We start from the raw sequence: 6,130 nt of genomic DNA, 5'->3' as shown, positions 1-6,130 counted from the left end.
TACACGAAGCAAACAAAAACAATCTTCTCCTTCCTTTTTACAAAAAAAAAAAAAAATCAAAATTATTATTAATATATAGTTGGGAAAAATTAATCTCTACGTGTAATTGTTATATTATCATTGCGATCAAAATAAATAAAGAAGGGAGGGAGGAGAGAAAGAGACGGAGATAAAGAATAAAGAGAGAGAGAGAGAGAGAGAGAGAAAATAGATACGAATTAAAGAAAAAAACCAAAAATAATCGATGCGCGAGTTATTCGACGATAAAAGTGAAATATACAAAAGAAAAAAAAAAGATAGTCATTAATAAACTAATAATAACGTGCTGCTCTCGACGGAAAACGAAATCATCATCGTACTCGTTCGAAAGAGATTTTTCGTTTTTCGAACGAAACGAATGAGAATAATAAACGAAATAAATATAATGATGATGATAATAATAATAATGATGATGGTTATGGTGATGCGTAACGAGAGGGGAAAAGCTGCGCGAACGCGGCCCGATTTAATTTTCTTTTCTTTTGTGTTTATTTATTTATTCATTTGTAATATTAATTTCAATTTTGTAATAGCAACGGAAATAGAAAAGTTGATCGAATTATGACAAAAATTTTCTGACGAAGGAAAGAAGGAATGAAGGGGATATGGGGTAGGGTGGGATGGAGAGTGGTGGGTGGGGGGAAAAATCTTCTTTTATTCTTTTTTTTTTATTTTCATATTATTTTTTTCTTTTTTTATCAGCAATGTGATTTTAAAAAGTAGTTTCCTTCGTCCGTGCATGCTGCAATGTGATGCAATTTCTCGTATAAGATGATTATATATCCATCCAATGAAATAATACCGTGATTCTTAATAATATTTAAATAACTAACTAATTGAAATAATGAAACGATCATAGTCCAAGTTCGCGTAAGTATTTTCGATCATAAGAATGAAAATAGCACACCACTTTTATCAATCATAATAATATATATTGCCCATTTCTAATTTTAGAAAAAGGGCCTCTTATATGAATAAATCGAATTGAAACACTGCCGTCCTAAGAGTATTGCAACTAATAACAAAATGACGCGGGTTCTACCGATATATATATATATGTTGTGTATCTCTATATACATATATGTATATATGTATGTAGCCTTCCTCTTAAAAAAAAAAAAAAACAAAATAATAATAAATAAAATATACACCGCGCATGTGTAATGTACATATTATGATATCGCAGAAAAACAGAGATAAAAAGAGAGAGAAATAAGAAAGAGTAAAAGAAATAGAATCGTGTAATTTTGATCGAGAAACTTCGTGTGTATAAAAGAATTTGTAAAAAAAAAAAAAAGAAAAGAAAAGAAAAGAAATTGGTGTACATATTGACTCGTGTATATCTATGTATGTAATGATGTGTATATGCAATTTTTGCCTTTTCGTACGCAAAACAAAAGAAGAGAAAAAGAGATGGGTTGGTCGAGGAGGGGAGGGAAGGGGATATTAAAAAGAAAGGAACATACGTTTTTCGTGTCCCAGTTTTTTGGTCGAGAGCAGCGACGAACGTGGACTATCTTAAAACCAGATCACACTTCTGTAAAGGAAAAAGAGAAAAATTAGAACTAAAAGAAAAAAAAAAAAAAATAGAAAAAAAAACAAAAAAAGAAAAATAAGGAAAAAAGAGAAAGAAAGGTATTTGGGGGTAGTAGGAGTGGGGTGGGGTGGAGTAGGAAGGGCTTAAGTTTGATAAAACAGACAACGGTAATTATTGAGATCTTGTGATAAGATTGGTTTTTTGTATAGAAATTAGTACGCGAATTGTTGTTTCCGTTTTCGTAAAAGAAAAGAAAAAGCAAAAAGAGTGGGGGGTGGGTTGTGTAGTGGCTGCGCCAGGCTCGGGCTTCGGGGACAACAAAAAATAATAAAAAAAAAAAAGAAAAAAAAAAAGAAAAAAAATATTAAAAAAGTATACATTTTTGTAAGTATATATACTCGCGCTGGCTGGGATTGGTTAATGGTGTGTGGTAGGCGCGACCAACAACAACAACAACAACAATAAAACAACCGAAAAGAAAAAAACAAAAAAAAAAAAAGGAAGATCAATGAGATAGATGATGATGATAATCGTGCAAAGATAAATTTAATCACGTGACATTATTGCAATGTTATTTTGATGATGACGAGTAGAAAGAGGAATGGGGAAAGGCCACGAAAGATTTAAGCTAATCGATTGATCGATAGATCGTTTGATTGAGTGATGATAAGGAAAATAAAATTTAGCTGTGATGATGAACCTATAGGTACTACTAATTTTTAATCAATAACTGATATATATACATATATATATATCTATATATATATATATTATATATACACACATATATATATTATATATTATATGTATATGATATAAATATAACAGATAAGGAAAAGCTAATTTAAGTATATACTTATATATGTACGATGATAATAACTTTATCAAAGAATTATAGAGAGATCGCGCGCGACTTGATGAAATTTTATTTCAAAATGATAGATAAGAAGAAGAAGAAAAAAGAAGAGAAAGAAAGAAAGAAAGATGAAGATGAAGATGAAGTTTGCTTGTAAAAGAAGAAAGTACGGTCTCATTTTTTTTTTTTCATTCAATGTGGGGCTTGCCCAAGTTGCAGCCTCTTCCCTCTGAGATTCATTATTGATTACTGTAAATTCTTTAGATATATATATATATGAATCATGCGATCGTGGAGATCGGTATCATTTAAAATACACTCTCACACATATTCACAGAAAGAAGAAGAATAAGCCGAAGACAGATAAAAGGGTCATGCAAAATAACACGTAGCCCAGGTGTAATTTATACTTCGTTTAAACACCGACAGAATTTATTTCACCGAAGAAAAAAAAAAAAAAGAGAAAAAAGAAAATTAAAGAAAATTAAAAAAGAAAAAAAAAACCAAAAAAAAAAGGAAATACATAATAAACGGGCGTGAGACATTTATTGTTTTCTTCATTTTCCCCAAACAAACAAACAAACAACAACAAAAAAAAACCGAAAAAAATACAAAAAAAAAATACATAAAATGGATAAGTCAGCCCTGACACACAGATGAAATATATATATATAATACGCAAAAATACAACACACAGTCGACGAATAATAAAATAATATACCGTAAAATATGAGGAAGAAAAGAAAAAAAGGAAAAAAAAAGAAAGAAATAAGGAAAGAAGGGTTGGAAAAGAGGAAGGGAGGGTGGTAGGAAGGGGCGAGGAAAGAATTAAATAACTTTCCCGAAGTTATTCAAAGTCCAGCCAATAATTAACCGTGACCCACCGTCGCAAAAAAAGTACTTAAGATATTAAAGTTTATAGTTGATAATTCATTATAATTATAATCGTATTTATAAATAATAATAATAATAATAAAAAAAAAAATAGATCTATCGGACGAATAACTCGGGTCGTCCCATCGTCGTTGTCGTCGTTGTAAGGGGGTTGGATTTAATCAAGTTATTATCGATTTATCGGCTAACAAAACTTTCGTGCTTTTAGCTTTAAGTTAAATTTTATTTCTTTTTTTTAAAGAGAAGAAGAAGAAAAAAAAGGGACCGCAGTGTTTTAGGTTAAGTACGTAATATCTCTCGTGAGGAGCCATATTGAAGATTCAAGATTAGATTTTTTAGTTTTCGATCGATTATTTCACTTTGCATCAGAGTTTTCATCTCTTTATATTCGTGACATTTAAATATGTCATGATTTATCTCTCAATATATATATACATTTTTTGTTTTGTTTTTAATTGGTTTTCCTTTGGACGTGCATATATTTCTTTTTTTCGACTCGTATATTAGTTCCAGACAACAATAATGATAATGATTTCCTTCATTTCTTTGTTTTATTCTCATCGAATTATATAAACAAATTCACATTGCAATTTCGAAGAAAATTTTTGTTTCGTAATAGGAAGATTTAAAGAAAATTTTGGGACGACCTGTGGTCATCGACCGGTAATTTATTGTGATATTGTAACGTACAAAACCCGTTCGTCGCAATAGGCTGGTTTATTACGAGATCAGTATGAATAAAAGAAAAGAAAAGAAAAAAAAAGAAAAAGAAATATGAAAAGGAAAAAATAATGAATAAATTGATAGATTAAGAGCGGGAAGAGAAAAAGAAATAGAGAAAGAAAGAGAGAAAGAGATAGAGAGATGTTATATGGATTCGAAATAATTATGCGAACGAATAATAATACGCCAAAACATACAAACAAAACAAGTCACACAAAATTGCACGAGAATGATCATCGATGTCAATGTGTAATCGTGATGCTGCAAATAATCAGTAGACAAACTTTGCGAAATACATATACATATTTATCATATGTGAAAAGGACATTTAGCAATATGGGGGATCTCTCGTTTTTTACTCTCCGTTAATATATTTCCTTAAAATGTGCGCGTCGTTTCTTCTTTCAAAAAATAATTATAATAATTCTACTCGTTTTAAGTTCTCGTTTTATCATTGAAAAGGAAAATGTTTTTTTTTTTTTTATTGCATCCCTTACTAAAAACAAATAATAACACGTGTCTCTCTATGTGTAGCATACTACACACATGCTTTAAATACACATATGTATGCATACATGTATACATGTATGTATATACATATATATATATATATATTTGAATAGTTTAGATTATTATTAAAATCTCTAGGTAATAATTAGAAAGAGACGATAATACGTCAGGAAAAAAACATATGTTCGCTGGCTGTTTAAACGAAAACAAATTTCGTATTTATTTCGTTAATTATATATTCGTATTTTAATTTATTTCTTTTTATAATTATTTAATATAAAAAAGAGGAAAATAAAACAAAATTAAAAAAGAAATAAAATAAAAATACGTGAAGATAATATATAAAGAGTCCAAAAGAAATCTCGAATTATATATTACCAATTAATTAATTAAAATATGTATTATCAATATTCGCCATTTATAAAATAATTTTATGCTTTCGCGAAATTTTTTCTGTGCGAGCGAACGAATACGAGAGCTTATTGGGGGATAAAACGGAATAAAAATATCTTTATGTTATTTAAAAAGTATGAATTATTATTAGTGGTCTCTTTGTTTTCGAGAGATAAGATATAGATAGTAAGAAAGAGAGGAACAGATAAAGAAATATACGATATATATTTTATAATTTGTCAGGGAAGATTTAGAAGAATCATAGATCATATCTTATTTTTTTTCTTTTTTCTAGATTTTATTATATACAAAATTTCATTTTTAATTTCGCGCTTATATCTATAATCAATTCTGTCACATTAGAATTTTATTCTTCGAACGACGATGACATGTTACGAAGACAATAATCCGAGTTATTCATGGTTGTTATTATTATTATTATTATTATTATTATTATTATTTTTAGTGAATTATCGCAACATTTTTATTACTATTATTATTTTTATTATTATTATTATTTTTAATAACGTAATAATCATTCTTATAAAAAAAAAATTATCGAAAGTTTTACAAAGATACAAAATATTGAATTAGACGTTTAATATATTTGACAATTAACTAAATTTCGTTAGCTTTCATATTTTTTTCTTTTTTCTTTTTTGTTTTTGTTTATTTGTTTTCGGTTTAATAACTTTACGCGAGAACTATATATGCATTTAAAATAATATAACTTGTGTAAAGACTTCGGACAATCTTTACACTTTAATCTCTTATATATTATTTTTATATTAAAAAATTAGTTTTGAAATTTATTTCGTGTGTTTTATACGATGATACAAACAGCATCATCTATAAATATATATATATATATCTATATACATACACATACACATATATTACAAATCAATGATTGATCAAATGGCAGGGGTGGGTTTTGGTGATGGTTATATTCAAGTGTTTAGGAAAAACAAGAAAGAAAAATCAATAATGAATATAGGCATATCGTTAATATCCTATAAAGCGAATGAAAAGAGTTATGTAATCGTTAAATCTGACCGTTAAAAATTTCGATTTATTAAATAGAGGTTTTATTTATTGATTATATTTATTAATTTATTAATCAAAGCTTAAATTAGAAAAAAAAGAGAGAGAAAAAAAAAAGGATAAGGACAAATAAG

The sequence above is a fragment of the Polistes canadensis genome, unplaced genomic scaffold, assembly GCF_001313835.1.
Source record: "Polistes canadensis isolate GaletaPanama2010 unplaced genomic scaffold, ASM131383v1 scaffold_18, whole genome shotgun sequence".
NCBI classification, from domain to species: domain Eukaryota; kingdom Metazoa; phylum Arthropoda; class Insecta; order Hymenoptera; family Vespidae; genus Polistes; species Polistes canadensis.
The sequence above is the reverse complement of the archived record's forward strand: the minus strand, read 5'-3'. Positions refer to the sequence as shown.